The sequence below is a fragment of the Pleurodeles waltl genome, chromosome 2_1 (assembly GCF_031143425.1).
Source record: "Pleurodeles waltl isolate 20211129_DDA chromosome 2_1, aPleWal1.hap1.20221129, whole genome shotgun sequence".
NCBI lineage: Eukaryota > Metazoa > Chordata > Amphibia > Caudata > Salamandridae > Pleurodeles > Pleurodeles waltl.
This window is the reverse complement of record NC_090438.1, coordinates 332395536-332416297: the sequence shown is the minus strand read 5'-3', so window position 1 is coordinate 332416297 and position 20762 is coordinate 332395536. Positions and strand designations below refer to the sequence as shown.

At 47.9% G+C, this 20762-nt stretch overlaps 1 long non-coding RNA gene across 1 annotated transcript in view; it reads left to right on the top strand.

Moving 5' to 3' along the window:
* Positions 1 to 17669, top strand: part of LOC138258819 (uncharacterized) — a 68544-nt gene extending 50875 nt beyond the window's left edge. Inside the window, exon 3 of the long non-coding RNA XR_011198584.1 lies at positions 17363 to 17669. This is a non-coding gene — a long non-coding RNA (uncharacterized lncRNA). The remainder of the gene's footprint in view (positions 1 to 17362) is intronic.
* Positions 17670 to 20762: the final 3093 nt, after the last annotated feature.

Genomic DNA, 20762 nt, shown 5'->3' with positions numbered 1-20762 from the left:
CAGATAGTTCTGGAATCAGAAAGGAGCCACAAATTTCCTTCCACGCAGCGTTCCCCCAAGTCTCCCGATAAAAATGATACCTCACTTGTGTGGGTAGGCCTAGCGCCCGCGACAGAAAATGCCCCAAAACGCAACGTGGCACATCACATTTTTTTAAAGAAAACAGAGGTGTTTTTTGCAAAGTGCCTACCTATACATTTTTGGCCTCTAGCTCAGCCGGCACCTAGGGGAACCTACCAAACCTGTGCATTTTTTAAAACTAGAGACCTATGGGAATCCAAGATAGGGTGACTTGTGGGGCTCTGACCAGGTTCTGTTACCCATAATCCTTTGCAAACCTCAAAATTTGGCTAAAAAAAACCACATTTTCCTCACATTTTGGTGACAGAAAGATCTGGAATCAGAGAGGAGCCACAAATTTCCTTCCACCCAGCGTTCCCCCAAGTCTCCCGATAAAAATAATACCTCACTTGTGTGGGTAGGCCTAGCGCCCGCGACAGGAAATGCCCCAAAACGCAACGTGGACACATCACATTTTTTTACAGAAAACAGAGGTGTTTTTTGCAAAGTGCCTACCTGTAGATTCTGGCCTCTAGCTCAGCCGGCACCTAGGGGAACCTACCAAACCTGTGCATTTTTGAAAACTAGAGACCTAGGGGAATCCAAGATGGGGTGACTTGTGGGGCTCTGACCAGGTTCTGTTACCCAGAGTCCCTTACAAACCTCAAAATTTGGCTAAAAAAACACGTTTTCCTTACATTTTGGTGACAGATAGTTCTGGAATCAGAGAGGATCCACAAATTTCCTTCCACCCAGCGTTCCTCCAAGTCTCCCGATAAAAATGATACCTCACTTGTGTGGGTAGGCCTAGCGCCCGTAACAGAAAATGCCCCAAAACGCAACGTGGCACATCACATTTTTTTAAAGAAAACAGAGGTGTTTTTTGCAAAGTGTCTACCTGTAAATTTTTGGCCTCTAGCTCAGCCGGCACCTAGGGAAACCTACCAAACCTGTGCATTTTTTAAAACTAGAGACCTATGGGAATCCAAGATGGGGTGACTTGTGGGGCTCTGACCAGGTTCTGTTACCCATAATCCTTTGCAAACCTCAAAATTTGGCTAAAAAAAACACATTTTCCTCACATTTTGGTGACAGAAAGTTCTGGAATCAGAGAGGAGCCACAAATTTCCTTCCACCCAGCGTTCCCCCAAGTCTCCCGATAAAAATAACACCTCACTTGTGTGGGTAGGCCTAGCGCCCGCGACAGGAAATGCCCCAAAACGCAACGTGGACACATCACATTTTTTTACAGAAAACAGAGGTGTTTTTTGCAAAGTGCCTACCTGTAGATTCTGGCCTCTAGCTCAGCCGGCACCTAGGGGAACCTACCAAACCTGTGCATTTTTGAAAACTAGAGACCTAGGGGAATCCAAGATGGGGTGACTTGTGGGGCTCTGACCAGGTTCTGTTACCCAGAGTCCCTTACAAACCTCAAAATTTGGCTAAAAAAACACGTTTTCCTTACATTTTAGTGACAGATAGTTCTGGAATCAGAGAGGATCCACAAATTTCCTTCCACCCAGCGTTCCCCCAAGTCTCCCGATAAAAATGATACCTCACTTGTGTGGGTAGGCCTAGCGCCCGCGACAGAAAATGCCCCAAAACGCAACGTGGCACATCACATTTTTTTAAAGAAAACAGAGGTGTTTTTTGCAAAGTGCCTACCTGTAAATTTTTGCCCTCTAGCTCAGCCGGCACCTAGGGAAACCTACCAAACCTGTGCATTTTTTAAAACTAGAGACCTATGGGAATCCAAGATGGGGTGACTTGTGGGGCTCTGACCAGGTTCTGTTACCCATAATCCTTTGCAAACCTCAAAATTTGGCTAAAAAAAACACATTTTCCTCACATTTTGGTGACAGAAAGTTCTGGAATCAGAGAGGAGCCACAAATTTCCTTCCACCCAGCGTTCCCCCAAGTCTCCCGATAAAAATAATACCTCACTTGTGTGGGTAGGCCTAGCGCCCGCGACAGGAAATGCCCCAAAACGCAACGTGGACACATCACATTTTTTTACAGAAAACAGAGGTGTTTTTTGCAAAGTGCCTACCTGTAGATTCTGGCCTCTAGCTCAGCCGGCACCTAGGGGAACCTACCAAACCTGTGCATTTTTGAAAACTAGAGACCTATGGGAATCCAAGATGGGGTGACTTGTGGGGCTCTGACCAGGTTCTGTTACCCATAATCCTTTGCAAACCTCAAAATTTGGCTAAAAAAAAACACGTTTTCCTTACATTTTGGTGACAGATAGTTCTGGAATCAGAGAGGATCCACAAATTTCCTTCCACCCAGCGTTCTCCCAAGTCTCCCGATAAAAATGATACCTCACTTGTGTGGGTAGGCCTAGCGCCCGCGACAGAAAATGCCCCAAAACGCAACGTGGCACAGCACATTTTTTTAAAGAAAACAGAGGTGTTTTTTGCAAAGTGCCTACCTGTAAATTTTTGGCCTCTAGCTCAGCCGGCACCTAGGGAAACCTACCAAACCTGTGCATTTTTGAAAACTAGAGACCTAGGGGAATCCAAGATGGGGTGACTTGTGGGGCTCTGACCAGGTTCTGTTACCCAGAGTCCCTTACAAACCTCAAAATTTGACTAAAAAAACAAGTTTTCCTTACATTTTGGTGACAGATAGTTCTGGAATCAGAGAGGAGCCACAAATTTCCTTCCACCCAGCGTTCCCCCAAGTCTTCCGATAAAAATGATACCTCACTTGTGTGGGTACGCCTAGCGCCCGCGACAGAAAATGCCCCAAAACGCAACGTGGCACATCACATTTTTTTAAAGAAAACAGAGGTGTTTTTTGCAAAGTGCATACCTGTAAATTTTTGGCCTCTAGCTCAGCCGGCACCTAGGGAAACCTACCAAACCTGTGCATTTTTTAAAACTAGAGACCTATGGGAATCCAAGATGGGGTGACTTGTGGGGCTCTGACCAGGTTCTGTTACCCAGAGTCCCTTACAAACCTCAAAATTTGGCTAAAAAAACACGTTTTCCTTACATTTTGGTGACAGATAGTTCTGGAATCAGAGAGGATCCACAAATTTCCTTCCACCCAGCGTTCCTCGAAGTCTCCCGATAAAAATGATACCTCACTTGTGTGGGTAGGCCTAGCGCCCGCAACATAAAATGCCCCAAAACGCAACGTGCCACATCACATTTTTTTAAAGAAAACAGAGGTGTTTTTTGCAAAGTGCCTACCTGTACATTTTTGGCCTCTAGCTCAGCCGGCACATAGGGAAACCTTCTAAACCTGTGCATTTTTGAAAACTAGAGACCTATGGGAATCCAAGATGGGGTGACTTGTGGGGCTCTGACCAGGTTCTGTTACCCATAATCCTTTGCAAACCTCAAAATTTGGCTAAAAAAAAACACATTTTCCTCACATTTTGGTGACAGAAAGTTCTGGAATCAGAGAGGAGCCACAAATTTCCTTCCACCCAGCGTTCCCCCAAGTCTCCCGATAAAAATAATACCTCACTTGTGTGGGTAGGCCTAGCGCCCGCGACAGGAAATGCCCCAAAACCAAACGTGGACACATCAATTTTTTTTACAGAAAACAGAGGTGTTTTTTGCAAAGTGCTTACCTGTAGATTCTGGCCTCTAGCTCAGCCGGCACCTAGGGGAACCTACCAAACCTGTCCATATTTGAAAACTAGAGACCTAGGGGAATCCAAGATGGGGTGACTTGTGGGGCTCTGACCAGGTTCTGTTACCCAGAGTCCCTTTCAAACCTCAAAATTTGGCTAAAAAAACACGTTTTCCTTACATTTTGGTGACAGATAGTTCTGGAATCAGAGAGGATCCACAAATTTCCTTCCACCCAGCGTTCCCCCAAGTCTCCCTATAAAATGGATACCTCACTTGTGTGGGTAGGCCTAGCGCCCGCGATAGGAAATGCCGCAAAACGCAACATGGACACATCACATTTTTTTAAAGAAAACAGAGGTGTTTTTTGCAAAGTGCATACCTGTAGATTTTGGCCTCTAGCTCAGCCGGCACCTAGGGAAACCTACCAAACCTGTGCATTTTTTAAAACTAGAGACCTAGGGGAATCCATGATGGGGTGACTTGTGGGGCTCTGACTAGGTTCTGTTACCCAGAATCCTTTGCAAACCTCAAAAATGTGGCAAAAAAACACGTTTTCCTCACATTTCGGTGACAGAAAGTTCTGGAATCTGAGAGGAGCCACAAATTTTCTCCCGCCCAGTGTTCCCCCATGTCTCCCGATTAAAATGATACCTCAATTGTGTGGGTAGGCCTAGCGCCCGCGACAGGAAATGGCCCAAAACACAACGTGGACACATCACATTTTTTCATAGAAAACAGTGCCCACCTGTGGATTTTGGCCTCTAGCTCAGCCGGCCCCAGGGGGGGCAGAAATGGCCTAAAAGAAATTTGTCCCCCCCCTCAGCAGCGACCCTTGCCTACGGGGTCGCTCCCCCTGCGTGACATTGGCGCAAAAAAAAAATCCCCGGTACCTAGTGGTTTCTGCCTCCTTGGGGGCAGAAATGGTCTAAATGCAATTTGCCCCCCAGGGGAGCAACCCTTGCCTAATGGGTCGCTCCCAATCTCTAAAAAAACAAACAAACCAAAAAAAACCCACAAAAAAACAATTTGCCTAAAATAAATTTGTCCCCCTCCCCCCCCCGGGGAGCGACCCTTGCCTACAAGGTCGCTCCCCTTGCATGACGCGCAAAAAAAAAGATCCCTGGTGCCTAGTGGTTTCTGTCCCCCTTGGGGGCAGATTGACCTAAAAGCGGCTGATCTGCCCCCAAAGGGGGCAGAAATGCCCTAAATACAATTTGCCCCTCAAGGGGAGCGACCCTTGCTTAAGAAAATCTCAGCTCAAAAAGAACAAACAATTGCCCTGTCGCCTAGTGGTTTCTGCTGATCTGCCCCCATGGGGGGCAGAAATGGCCTAAAATAAATTCCCCCCAGGGGAACGACCCTTGCCTAAGGCGTCGCTCCCCTTTACGTGAAAAACAACAACAACAAAAAACTCCCTGGTGTCTAGTGGTTTCTGCCCTTGGGGGCAGATTGGCCTATTTTTATGAGGCCAATCTGCCCCCAAGGGGGGCAGAAATGGCGTAAATATAATTTGCCCCCTAGGGGAGCGACCCTTCACTAAGGGGTCGCTCCCCACCTAGAAAAACTAAAACTAAACAAAAAAAACAAAAACTAAATTTGTTATCCCTGGTGCCTAGAGGTTTCTGCCCCCCCTGGGGGCAGATCGGCCTAATAATAGGCCGATCTGCAGAAAAGGCCTTAAAAAAATGCCCCCCCCTGGGAGCCACCCGTGCCCAAGGGGTCGCTCCCTTATGTCACTTTCATAAATAAAAAAGACATCCCTGATGTCTATTGGGCGTTTTGACAGCCGGATTGCTTTACAATCCGGCTGCCAAAACGCAGAGAGAGACTTCAAAGGGAAGGAAATACATTTCCTTCCCTTTGAAGCCTCTCTGCCTCCTCCCCGTGATCGGAAGAGAAATGCAAAGCATTTCTCTTCCGATCATCGCGCTGGAACCTCAGCTTCCAGCACGAAGGAGGAGGCATTGTGATTGTCACAGGGGGGTGGGGAGGGATGGGGGTGGAAGGGGAAGGGCTTCCCCTTCCATCCCTGACTTGGGGGGGTGGGGGGAACCTCTGGGCTGGGTACCCAGGACTTAATGGTTACGTCCTGGGCATAGCAGCACTCTGCTGCAGGAAGTAACCATTACGTCCTTGGCACAGAACCGGTTAACAATGAAGGTATAATAAACAAGATTTGCAGTGGCTGCTCGTTCCTCTGCCATAGTGTAAGTTATATTTAAGAAACAATGCATCTGCACCAATGTGTAATTTTTTAAGGATTGTGTGGTGTGAAGGCTGTGCTGAATCCAGCTGCATCATGCAGGATTTAATATGTGCATTGTAGGTGTTTCTGTGCGAAATCCTAACCAAACCTAATGTAGTGGTATCCAACATTAATGCCCTCATTACAACATTGGCGGCAAAAGCCGTTTACCACCGTGCAGAAGTCCGCCAACCCACCACCGCAGCAGTGGAATTTCACTACAGTCATTATGACCCACTGCTCAGAATCCGCCAAAATTCAGACACCCACACAAGTCCGCCACGCCAAAGGTCAATGATAAGCTGGCATAAACAAAACCTCCACCGTCACGCCAAAAGAAATACGCCCACACTATCACAACACACAAATCCACGCGGGGGTCATTCAACCGTGGTATTCCACTGGCGGTAGACACCGCCGCGCTCAAAATACACACACATTTACAAAACACTACCACATTGGACAATTCAAAATGCACACACCTGAGACACATACACACTCCACTTCCACACACCCATTACAATATAAAACACACACCCACATCACCCACAACCCCCTACGACAAAATTACAGAGAGAAGGCCAGAGAGAGGCACTGCAAACAACTACCAAGCATCCACAGGCACACAATACCATTACCCATATAACTTCCACAAAACACACCACTAAATATCACCCCACTTATCACTACACACACCACCCCACACATCACCCACACCACCCCATGGCACGGCAAAGATACCCCAGGTTCTCTGAGGAGGAGCTCAGGGTCATGGTGGAGGAAATAGTTCGGGTAGAGCCACAGCTATTCCGATCACAGGTGCAGCACATCTCCATAGCTAGGAAGATGGAGCTATGGCGCAGAATAGTGGACACGGTCAACGCAGTAGGACATCACCCAATATATAGGGATGACATCAGGAAGAGGTGGAACGACCTACGGGGGAAGGTGCGTTCCGTTGTCTCAAGACACCACCTTGCGGTTCAGCGGACTGGCGGTGGCCCCCCACCTCCTCCCCCACAACTAACAACATGGGAGGAGCAGGTCTTGGCGATTCTGCATCCTGAGGGCCTTGCAGGAGTAAATGGAGGAATGGACTCTGGTAAGTCAAATCTTAACTATTACATCCCCCACCCTACTTGCATGCCATCACATACCCCCACCCTCACCCCCATCACTTCAACTCCTCACAAATGTCCCAACATCACAAACCACACATCCTAACACCAAGCCCTGCATGCAACAACAAAGCATGGACACCCATCACCAAAGCATGCCCACTGCACATACCCATACACCCCCCTAAACCACCATCACACAAGGACCCACACAGGAATGCAAGCACTGGGGTACAGGGTCACCCACCCATAGCACACCATGCCACACACAGATGTAATAAACATCCTTTTATACCCCTGCAGGACCCCTACCCAACGTCACCGGACAGGAGGGTCCACACATGTCCACACCACCAACAGAAGAGGCACACAGTGATGACAGCAGCTCTGTCCAAAGGGATCTAGATGACCAGCCCGGCCCATCTGGGACCTCTGGACAGTCAGTTCCCCTGACACAGTCACAGGCCACCACAGAGCTTCCCCCCTCTGAAAACACCAGCACAGCACCCACCCAGCGGGCCCATACCTCTGTCCCCAGGACACGTCAATCAGCAGTGTGTCCACCACTACAGGGAACCCAGGCTAACCCACCAACCCAAGAACAACAGGGACCTGGGGGCAGTGGCAGTGGGCACACGGTCCAGGGGACGGAGGCACAGGAACACAAGGGAACTGGGAGGGCTGCTGTGCGACAGGGGGAGGACAGGCCCAGGGAACCCACTCTCCACGAGGCCATCTACAACATCATGGTAGCCTACCACCATTCCCAGGAGACGATGACAACGGTACTGGACAAGTTTCAGGAGACCCAGCGGCTGCAGGAGGAACAGTATTTGGGCTTCAGGGAGGAACTCAGATCCATCAATTCCACCCTGGGCACCATTGTAGGGATGCTGAAGGAAGTCTGCAACACCAGGAGGGACACTGTGGCACAACAAGGGGCCCCTGACACTAGCCTGGACGATGAACTGCCCACCACCTCCACCGGCGCTAGTGGACAGGAGGCACCACCACAGGACCACCACACTAGCACCCCACCCCCTGCAGAGGGAGCACCACCCCGCAAACGGTTCCTGAGATCCAGGACAAAGACAGAGAACAATGCCAAGGCCCCCGCCAAGAAATGAGACCACCCTAATTGTCATCCTTTTGTCCCACCTTGTCACCCTGTCCATCCTCAAACTGCCCCAGCTCCACTTCCTATGCCCATTTGGGCAATGCTCCTGTGAGACTAATAGACTGGACTCTGCCATGGACATTCCTCCACCATCACCCCTCACCATTTTACAACCCCCTCCAATACTGAGCACTGAAATAAACACCCTTAAAGCACAAAACAATCTGGAGTCAGTCTGTGATTTTGAAATAGTGTATTAGCAATTACGGTGACAAAATGCTCTTTCAATTGTGATGTCAACATACCTGTATCACACAGCTCTAGTCCATGTGGAAACAAAGCAGATGTCACACAGTGGGACCCACATCTGTGAAATCTTAAGGGAAAGTGACAACTCAGTGACCATACAGTGGGTGAAAACGAAAGACAGTAGAGAGGTAGTAGTGTTAAAATACATGTAGTGGGAATGTTTGTATTCTTACCTGTGTCTCACTGGAAGTATTGCAGGATAACCGAGTTCCTGTTGTCGATGTCCTCTTCTTCTGCTTCCTCATCATCACTGTCCACAGGCTCCACAGCTGCCACAACACCGCCATCTGGACCATCCTCCTGCAGAAAAGGCACCTGTCGTCGCAAAGCTAAGTTGTGAAGCATACAGCAGGCCACGATGTTCTGTCACACCTTCTTTGGTGAGTAGAATAGGGATCGACCTGTCATATGGAGGAACCTGAACCTCACCTTCAGGAGGCCGAAGGTCCGCTCTATAATCCTCCGAGTCCGCCCATGGGCCTCATTGTAGCATTCCTCTGCCCTTGTCCTGGGATTCCTCACTGGGGTCAGTGGCCGTGACAGGTTGGGGTAACCAGAGTCACCTGCAAATGGCGAGGGCAACTGTTAGACACACACTAACCTGTAGGGATATCCCCAGAACCAGACAACCATTCCCACTGACTTGCTTCCAGGAGCTCACACACGGTGCCTCTGGAGTTGACCCATCACATTACGGATGCTGCTATTCCGCAGGATGTAAGCGTCATGCACTGAGCCAGGGAATTTGGCATTCACATGGGAGATGTACTGGTCTGCCAAACACAACATCTACACATTCATGGAATGATAACTCTTCCGGTTTCTGTACACCTGGTCACTCCTGCGGGGGGTATCAAAGCTACATGTGTCCCATCAATGGCACCTATGATTTTGGGGATATGTCCCAGGGCATAGAAGTCACCTTTCACTGTAGGCAAATCCTCCACCTGAGGGAAAACAATGTAGCTCCGCATGTGTTTCAGCAGAGCAGACAACACTCTGGACAAAACGTTGGAAAAGAATGGCTGGGACATCCCTGATGCTATGACCACTGTTGTTTGAAATGACCCTCTTGCAAGGAAATGGAGTACTGACAGCACCTGCACTAGAGGGGGGATTCCTGTGGGATGGCAGATAGCTGACATCAGGTCTGGCTCCAGCTAGGCACACAGTTCCAGGATGGTGGCACGATCAAGGATGTAGGTGGTGATCACATGTCCTTCCTCCATTGTCGACAGGTCCACCCGCGGTCTGTACACCGGAGGATGCCGCCATCTCCTCACATGTCCCAGCGGACGGTGCCTATGAAGGACCAACAGCGAGCACATAGTCAACCAACTCAGAGGTACTTACCCACAGCTTACACAGAACACAAATCATAATCCGAAATCTGGCCTGTATGAGTGTTGAGGCAAGGCCTAGGTATGTGTGACGCAGTTAAAAATTTAGCCATGTGGGCCCCTGAAATGGCGGCTGCCTGACCTGTAAAGTTGGACAATGGGATGTGAGGTAACTGCGCTGGCGTTGCACACAGTTGCGGTTGGCGGTCAAAGACTGCGGCGCAATTCTGCATTGGTTAACATTAGACCCTATGGGTCCCAGGAGCCAATGACGATGTATGCCGGCAGTGACGTTACGCACCACAGCAGACATGACTGCCATTTTCTATCTATTCAATCACTCAATACCTGATCTTCGACAGGAGAGGACTTACACTGCAAGTGCTGCTGTGACCTTGGTCTGGAAGGGACAATGGCTTGTGCGTCTGGGGAAAGGGCCCATGCCTTCACATCGGAGGAGTTGGAGAAACTCGTGGATGGAGTCCTCCCCCAGTAAATGCTACTCTACGGTCCTCCAGCAAACAGGTAAGTACACTGGGAGCATGCTGTATGGGCTATGCCTGTATGGAGTGGGGTGGATGAAAGATGGGGGGAGATTGAGGCGTGCATGAAACGACAGTGAATGCATGTGCCACATGGCAAGGGGAGGGATGGGGGCCAATGACTGTGACAGTGCAGTTGGTAATAACTTTTCTTTTTCCCCTGTACAATTCATGTAGGTCAGTGCACACCAGAAGAAGGATATTTGGCGTGCCATCGCCAAGGGCGTCCGCACCCTGGGGGTCTACCACGGATGGAGCACCCACTGCCGTAAGAGATGGGAGGACATTCAGCGCTGGAGCAAGAAGGCGGCGGAGGCCCAGCTTTGGATGGCCTCCCAACGTGGGATGGGTGCCCATCACACCATGACCCCCCTGATGTTCAGTGTCCTGGCGGTGGCATACCCGGAGTTGGATGGGCGCTTGAGGGCATCACAGCAGCCACAAGGGGGTGAGTACACTCTCATTCTGCTGATTTTGCGTGCAGTGGAGGTGTCTGGGTGGTGGAGGTGGGCTGTGGGTTTCCCTAGGCCAGGGCGAGTGTGCTAGTTAGGTCCCCTTGTTCTGGCAGACCCTGTGGCACCCCACCCTACCTGTGTACAGTGCCAACTACACCTAGTCAGGCTCCTGTGACATCCATGTGTGCAGAAATCGGCCATAGCCTTGTAAGCCATGTCGCAGGGATTGAATAGTGGACCCCAAGTGCAGGGGGCTTCTGTGTCTGTCATGTCTGCCAACGATAGCGGTAATGTATGCACTCAACATGTCTTTCTTCTGTCGTTCCCCCCCTTTTTGTGGTCTCCCTGTTCTTGTGTGCATTAGCATCATCAGGCGGAGGAGCAGTGGCACCGGAGCAGGAGGGACCTGCATCCCACATGGCCCTGGAGGGCGACACAACAGACTCGGAATTCACCAGTGGGACGGAGGGCGAGGGGAGCTCCACGGCGAGGACAGGAGCTGACACCAGTGATACAGACTCGTCCTCTGATGGGAGCTCCCTGGTGGTGGCGGCAACATCTGTGCCCCCGCATCTACAGGTACAGCCGCCACCCCCCCTACCAGCACCGCCCTCCCAGCAGCCCCTCAGCCTTTGCCCAGTGCCCGTTCACCCAGGAGGGTAGGCATCACCTTCGCCCCAGGCACCTCAGGCTCTGCCCCAGTTACCCCTGCTGCCCTCAGTGAGGAGGCCATTGACCTCCTCAGGTCCCTCACTGTTGGGCAGTCTACCATTTTGAATGCCATCCAGGGTGTAGAAAGGCAGTTGCAACAAACAAATGCATTCCTGGAGGGCATTCATTCTGGTCAGGCGGCCCTTCAGCAAGCTTTTCAGACTTTGGCCTCAGCACTGATGGCAGCTATTGTCCCTGTCTCCAGCCTCCCCCCTCCAACTTCCTCCACCCAGACCTAATCCCCTCTACCTCAGCCTATCTCAAGCACACCTTCAGACTAGCATGCACACACGTCAACACACAAGGGAAACTCAGGCAAAAATAAGCACCATACATTCCACAGGCACTCACGCAAGCATCAAACGCATGCAGACACACAAACATTCACTGCCTCCACTGTGTCCCCCTCCTCCTCGTCTCCCTCCTCCCTCCCAGTCTCGTCTCCACTCACACCTGTATGCACTACATCTACAGCCACTACTTCCATCACCAGCACACACACCACCACACCCCGCTCACGTGCAGTCGCCACCCCCACTACCATTCACACGTCCCCTGTGTCCACTCCCAGTGTTCCCTCACCTCCCCCAACCCCTCAGTCTCCTATGGCCCGACTCTCCAGATCCCAACCTAGTACCTCAGCCACAACATCTCCGGGACCAGTGGTGCCTGTAGTCACCGGAATCCGGAGTGCACCGGGCAGCAGGGCACCCAGTGTGGCACGGAGCCACAGCCTGGACAGTCCCCCACCTGTCAAGCACCAAAAGTTGGCCAGTGCCCGGCGAGAGAGGGGGAAGACTCCAGCCACCAAAGCCGCTCCCAAGGGTACAGGTGGGAGTGTGGAGTCATCTGCGACACCTTCCAAGGTGAGGAAGGGAAACAAGAAACTCAGCAAGTCTGGGAAGAGCAGCGCGGCGGAGAAGACCGCTATCATCAGCCCTGCTGCCCAGGAGGCCACCGCCATCATCCCCGCTGCCCAGGAGGCCACCACCAGCACCAGCACTGCTGCACAGGAGGCCACAGTACAGCCAGCACCATCCCAGCTGCCCAGGACAGGACCGCCAGCACCAGCCCAGCTGCCCAGGACAGGACCGCCAGCACCAGCCCCGCTGGGCCATAAGGGACCGCCAGCACCAACCCCGCTGGGCCGTAATGGACCACCAGCACCAGCCCCGCTGGGCCATAAGGGACCGCCAGCACCAGCCCCGCTGGGCCAGACAGGACCGCCAGCAGCTGAGTCACTGCCAAGGACCCAGCCGCCACAAGCACTGCTGAACAGGACACTGCCGCCACAAGCACCGATGAACAGGACACTGCCGCCACAGGCACCACTGAACAGGACACCGCAGCCACAAGCACCGCTGAACAGGACACTGCCGCCACAGGCACCGCTGAACAGGACACTGCTGCCATAAGCACTGCTGCCAAGAACACCACCGCAACAAGCACCGCTGGCCCATGAGCGCCAAGGGCACTGACGCTACAGAGTCCGTCACGAGCAGGATGAAGCACTCTGGGCACAAGGCCCCCTCGAGAACCAGTGGAGATTCACATCCACTACGTCAGTCCTTGGCAGGATGAAGCACTCTGGGCACAAGGCTCCCTCCAGAACCGGTGGAGAGATACATCCACTACCTCAGTCCTTGGCAGGATGAAGCACTCTGGGCACAAGGCCCCCTCCAGAACCAGTAGAGACTGTTATCCACTTGAGAGACTGTGGCTTTGCACTCCCCAGGATGGAACAGTGGACCACCCACCCACTGTAGAGACTTGAAGACTGTGGCTTTGCACTCCCCAGGATGGAACAGAGGGCAATCCACCAACTGTAGAGACTTGAGAGACTGTGGCTTTGCACTCCCCAGGTTTTAATAGTGAGCATGTGGTCCCCTCATGGATTTGGCGTTGTGCACTCAACTGGCTGAGGTGCCCCCCCTTTCCCTTCCCCCTGAGGTGCCTGTTTTATTGCTATCTGATGCCCCTGCAGTGTTCTCTCCGTCATGTTCGGGGATTGAGTGTGGGCCTCGTCCATGCCGTGTGGGCCCAGTGTTCCACAGACTTCAATGGAGCACTACCTCGACTACTATTCTTGGTGTATATATTTGTTTATAGTGTATATATATTTTTGCGTACTGGATTTTAATATATTACATTGGTTACACTCATTTCCTTTTGTCTTTGCATTCTTCCGGGGGTTTTGGGGGGTGTAACTGTAATGTATCATGATGATTTGGTGTGTGTGTTGTAGTGGGTGAGGGTGGGGGTGTTGCGTGTGTGTGTCCCTGTTTTTTCCCTCCCCTGTGTCATAGGTGCAGTACTCACTGTGGTCTTCGCCACCGGCGTTCGTGCTACTGGTAGAGGAGCAAGAAGATAAGGGCTGGCAGGATCTGTAGCTCGGGTTCCATGGCGTCTGGATTCCTTGTGGAGTGTGTAGAGGTGAGCGTTTTCCCTTCGCAGTCCTGTTTCCGCCGTGTTTTTGTTCGCGATGAATCCACCCCAGAAAAGGTGTCAGATTGTTAGGTTCTGATACTGTGGGCGGTACATTGTCCTCCGCCTGTCTGTTGGCGGTGACTGCCATGCTGTTTGTTTGTACCGCCGTGGCGGTCGTAGTGTTAAAGTGGCTGTCTATGTTGGCGGTTTCCACCACGGTCCTGATTCAATTTTTTTCCGCCGGCCTGTTGGCGGTCTTAACGCCGCTTTAACACCGACCGCCAGGGTTGTAATGACCACCTATATCACTTCATCATGCATCATGAAGTAGAGCAATGCAACAATAGAAATTCATCAGAATTGCTGCACATCACCAACCGAGGCATAGGAAATGACACACTGGCTGTAGTACAAATTCCTCACCATGACAGTATACTCTGGCAAGCTCAACTATTCTATGGACTTCATTATACTGCTACTGGGAGTAGCTAGGAGACACCCATTTAGGCAGCGAAGATGTTTTCCATCAGCGCATAGCCTTCAATGATCTCAGGGAGGAGGAGGGCATACTGTTCTACAGAATGAAGAGGGAGTCAATCATGGAATTGCTGGAGAAGATAGCACCAAGTCTCCAGTCAACAACTGCAAGGACAAATGCCATCCCAGAATATGTAAAATTGATGTCTGTGCTATACATGTTACCTAGGATGCTTCCAAATCTCTTTGGCCAGATTGAATGGCATTTTACAGGGAGCATTTTCTGCCTTTTTTCCCAAATGTGTTGAATGCCATTATAAAACTCACACCCTTTACCTCCTCTTCCCCAAACCTACCCAACAACAAACAGATACCATGCAAGGCTTGTAAACTGTTTCTGGATTTCTTCATGTGCTTCGTGCCATAGATGGCTCATGTACAATTTGTGCCCCCGGCAGCAACATAACATCTCTACAGAAACTACAAGTGCAACTACTCAAAAAATGTCCAAGCGATAGTGGACTATCATGGAATGTTCATCAATGTCCTTGCACAATATCCAGGAAGAGCAAATGATGCATACATTGTCCCCTACAGTACCATCAAGGAGTGATCTCAGATATGGGAATTGCCTACTCATTGATGAATAAAGCAGAAACATATATCATACCAACTAGGAAATTGTAATGTGTGGCATAATAGCCACCTCTGTATTCACATCTGCATCTTGTGACATGTGCACATAATGGGAGTATCTTACTCTAATGTGTAGTCATTGATATCCGAGTATGTGAGTCCGTCACTGATCCTGCAATGGAAGTAGGAAAAATCCCACAGTGTGAAGTATTATGTAATTTCACACCATGTTAGTGAAAAGAACCATAATTTCTGCAATGGTCAACAAATCAACTGACAAATCATGTGGTGCACAATTATATTCAATATGAGTAGAAAGGATAAATCTTTGAAACGTTTGAGATATATATATGTGCAATGGTGTGGCATGTCTGGATCATTTGTAAATGTCACAACAAAATAAAAGTTGCTAAAAAAATCTTTGTGAACCTAAACATATGTGTCAGACATGCCAGTAAATCTGTAGGCTGATCAAGTATCAGGGGCACAAATGGGAGGATAACATCAAAGTTTAACAGGTGTCATGCACTGAAAGTGTAGTATCAAATCCTGTTTACATTTCTAATAATTTCTACTAATTCTAAATTTGGTATGAGATACCAAAATATCAAAGGGCAGCAAATTCCCAGGCATTCCAACATTCAAGGTCCAAATATTCACATAACTATACTTCATTACTGTCATGGATGAACAAGTTAATGCTATAGTTTAGCTACATTTCCTGAATCTTAGCCCATCCATATAATACTGATTGACACAATGAATAAATAGGCTGTGAAACATGTTGTACATTATGAAATACCCAAGGTGAAATGTGACCAAGGTATCGTGCTGTACCTACAAGCAAAATGTAACCCGTCTCATGCTAAATAAATGGTGTAGGAATCAAATCATATAAGTACAGATTCACCAGCAAGGCCAAATCACAGATATACATGTAAATACAAAACGTTTTGTGTACAGGTCTGTAGGACTAAGGGCCAGATGTAGCAAGGCATTAGCGCCTCGCAAACGGCGAAAAACGCCGTTTGCGAGGCGCTAATGCCTGTGCGCGATGCAGAAACACATTTTGCGAGTCGGAACGACTCGCAAAATGTGTTTCCGACTTGCAAATAGGAAGGGGTGTTCCCTTCCTATTTGCAACTCGCACCGCGATGTAAGTTGATTTGTGACCGCAAAAGCGGTCACAAATCAACTCGCAGTTACCATCCACTTGAAGTGGATGGTAACTCATTCGCAAACGGGAAGGGGTCCCCATGGGACCCCTTCCCCTTTGTGAATGATCACAAAAATAATTTTTCAGAGCAGACAGTGGTCCAATGGACCACTACCTGCCCTGAAAAATACCGAAACAAAAGGTTTCGGTTTATTTTTCAAAGTGCAGCTCGTTTTCCTTTAAGGAAAACGGGTTGCACTTTGAAAAAAAAAACCTGCTTTATTGAAAAGCAGTCGCAAACATGGAGGTCTGCTGACGACAGCAGGCCTCCATGTTTGCGAGTGCCCATAGTCGGTATGGGGCCGCAATTTGCGACCCACCTCATCAATATTAATGAGGTGGGTCATTGCGACCCCATACCGACTCGCAGAAGGTGTCTGAGACACCTTTCTGCATGTGGTTTTGCGAGTTGCAATTTGCGAGTCTCTATGACTCGCAAATTGCAACTCGCAAAACCATACTTACCTACATCTGGCCCTAAGTCACTTATTTCAACATCATGTTGTCCCATACAAAAAGGACTATATTGCAATACCTATGTGTCACGTTAAGTTCAGCAAGACAACTTGTCATCAAAAAAGCATTAGGTGTTGTATAAATAAACACAATTTAGATATACATGGTACATGTTGAGTGTTGCTTACATTTCCTAAGTAAGTAGAAAGGCACACTTATGTAAACCAATCTAACGTTGTGCAGCTGTCCTCTAGGCAAGTAAGGACATCATAGCTGAAAATAGGACAAATGTATGTGTCAAACTTGTCGTCACTGTCACTACCTATATATAAATCAAATTGTATTTAAGATAACCTGATCTTATGTTGCATACATTTCATACATATTGACTAAAATTCTCAAGTAGTTCAACCAAATATTTTAATTTACTCATCATAGTAATCTTCTGGCTAAACATGAAAGTACAATATATGTACAATATGTGCAATGACCAACATATGTGGAACACACATGTATAAAGCAGTGGTCAACAGTGCATAACGTGTATCAGTTAAAAGTGAAAGAAATGTGTATGACTTTGCCTGCATACATAAAGAACCTAATTACATATGTCTAAGTACAAATGTACCAAATCATTGAATTTTTTTTTTTATCACTTTACAGGTGACCAAAGATATGGTTTACAGTCATGGATCATGACCCCATTTCAAAATCCCCAGACAAATGTCCAGAAAAAATACAACTCAGCAGTGAGCAAAACACAAAATGTGGATGTTTGGGGTCCTACGTTCCTGTTTCTGTTGCCTGGACAGACCAGAAGGAAGACATACATACTCACCTCCTATGGTCTGCAAGATCATCTTTGTATGGGCAATATTGTGTGACATCTGTCTCAAAGCAAATGTGCCATGGGAATCTGAGATTGCAATCCCACCGGAACATGAGGAGGATGATGAATTTGAAAGAGATATATGGCTAATTTGTTTTCATTATATTCATACAATCGTATGTTACTCTGCCATAATTTTTGAGTTGTGAAAATAAATCACTTGTCACACATCAAAAAGCTGTTCATGTTTACATCATTACAATTTGTCTGAAAATGATGACCTAAACACACTGTCACAGAAAAGATGAAGACAGATACATATGTCACATACTATGGTAATATTGTACAGTCAATATATTGAAGTTGTGAAATCTATGACATCAGATAAAATATCAACAAATACTTTTTGGAATGGCCACACATATGAACCAATGTAAATACATGGTCCTCAATGTATGGATCTAAAAAACATTATCCCATCACTATAGCTGTTCATCTGTGTCAATGCTTAAACATACAAGCTCCATTTGTATCATTTAGCCCCACAATGTAAAATGACTATAACGTTGTTAAAGCGTGAAATGTCTCCAAAACAAGTCCACTTGTGGCTTAGCAAGCATATGGCACTCAAAGAAAATCATGCACACTCAGATTGAGATATGCAACAATCAGCTGTGTAATGTAGTGATTGGTGTGATTGTCACAAAGATACCAGATAAGATGGCCTATCACCCAATGAGTAATGGTGTGCATTATATGTGTATATGCATGTTGAAGATGATCATGTAAAAGATACCACACCAAGGTTTGAGGGCAATGTATAGTGCAAAATCTAAACTAGCTGGAAAGTACACACCACTTTAACTTGATAATCACAAAGTGGCAATACAGCAGTATCATGTACAGACACTATTAATTAATAATGTCAAAAGAAAACAAACGTACGTGTGCAACGTTATACAGACACGATGTTGTGCATGCCGACTCACAATCAATGGCTACTGTATAATGGTAATGACAATAAACTAAAAAAGTTGAGTCATAAGAAGTGGTGTGACGTGTTGTCTGACTGATGGGAAAGTTTGGGAACTAAGAGGATCAAACCTAAAACATCTTAGTCTTTGGTCTGGCAACAAGTCATGTTTGTTGAATTTACATATACCACCATACAGGTACGGGCATGGATTCGGAACCACACCAGATTAACAAATATAGCCAGACTATGGAATGTGTCCTAGTTGTACAACTGCTCAAAAGAGATGCATGCTAGTAACATATTAAATTATCTCAAACTAGTTGGAACTGTCTAAGTGTGCTGCATGCAGTAGCACACTTACAGATGGGAAAATGCATCAGAGGTTTCCATATGTACTGAAAGGTCTACCTTCCTCTACCAAAAATAACCAGCCTGCAAGGCAGGTACCCTTGCATCATCATGGAAGTGTGGCTGTGTTGCTGCAAGGTCAACAAAACTGTACACGTGTTAGGAAAGGACAGGAATGATACATATACAGAGGAATATGGGGCATTCTAGCCCTTTTCCTCTAAGACACCGCAGGCTAGCAAGGTGCTTTTCTGTGTTTTGTAGCCTATATGTGTCAAACACAGGGGTCTTTGCGTGCATTACTGTACAGACACATGTATGTCTGCAAAATGTATTCATACGTCATTTTTTAGGGTCAAGCCTGTGCTAGCATGCGCTTGCGCATGCATATCGCTTGCGAGACGCTGCAGTAGTTAGAAAAGGACTTGGAGCCCCATCAATGTCACATCAATGACTTTAATTGGTTTGTGGGCTTGCCTTTTAAAATCTGTATGTTTTCATTAGTGAAAGGCATGCATACGTCATGCCTTTTCTGGTGGTTAGCCTTCCTCGAGTGCAGCAACCAAGTACTGAAAACATACACGGCTTGCTGTTTTCCGTCCAGTTTGTGGACTACTTTTTCTCTTTTTTCGCAGCGTGTTCATGTTTGGCAGAAGTTGAGCGCTTTGAATGGCATTGATCCTGTTACATAGTTAATTGCACTTTTGCCAGTTACATAGATAATTGCACTTTTGACGATAGGTTTCACTACAAGTGAACTGTAGCAGTGCAAACACACTCTTTTTTCGATTTAATGAGGGAAGAAAAGTCTGGTTGGGAATTTACAACTGCTAATAGCTCTAACTCGGAGAAATGCAAGACCCGTTGCATTGCAAATGCTTGTTTAAATTACTGCTAAACTGCATTGATGAAAATTATCTACACATATAATTGGATCCTTCCATGTGAAAGTAAATCAGACATCATCAACATATGAGTTGAGTGGGCCTTAGTGTTGCTGTTGGTGGGGCACTGTAGGTCATTTGAGTTGCTATGGTTGGGCTATATGTGAGGCCACTAGCATTGCTGTAATTGGGCCACTGCATGGCTCTTAGCATTGTTGTAGTTGGGCACTGCCTGACCCTTAGTGTTGCTGTATTAGGGCCACTGCTTGACCCTTTGTGTTACTGTAGATGAGCCACTGGCTGCCCATTTGCAGACCTGTAGTTGGGTCACTATGTGGCCATTTGCATTGCTGCATAAGTGTTACTATGTGCCTATGGCCCTCATTATGACATTGGCGGTAATTGGCGCATACTGCCGTGCTGACAGCCACCAACTTACTGCCATGCTGGTGAATATCCGTTCATAATATTATGACACACACATCCCAGTCCTACAGAATACATCCACATACACAAATCTGCCAGACCAAAGGTCAGTGATAAACTGGCGGTCCCAGAACCCACACCTTTACGCCAACAGAAAAACGCCCATCACATTATGACCCACAAATCACTACGGTGAACATTCAACGGCGGTAAACCATTGGCGGTACATACCGCTGTGCTCACAATGGACACCCACATACAAAACAACACTACATTGGACAATTCAAACAACACCTGACACCCATACATACACCACACCCACACAGCCACACCACTATAAAACACCCACCCACATTACCCACAACCCTTTACCAACAACTATTGCCACCACAAGACAAGAGAAGACGAGCACAGAGACAACTAGACACACACACCACACAAACCCATACACCCCTCACGCATTCCACATCACACACCCCACCACATTAAAAATAGATACTCTTGCACACGTAATATTAACGCAAAAACCATTCTAGTTTCAATGATGTATTCAGATCTTATTACACATCTAGTATAAACAGAAACAAAACTCAAAATATT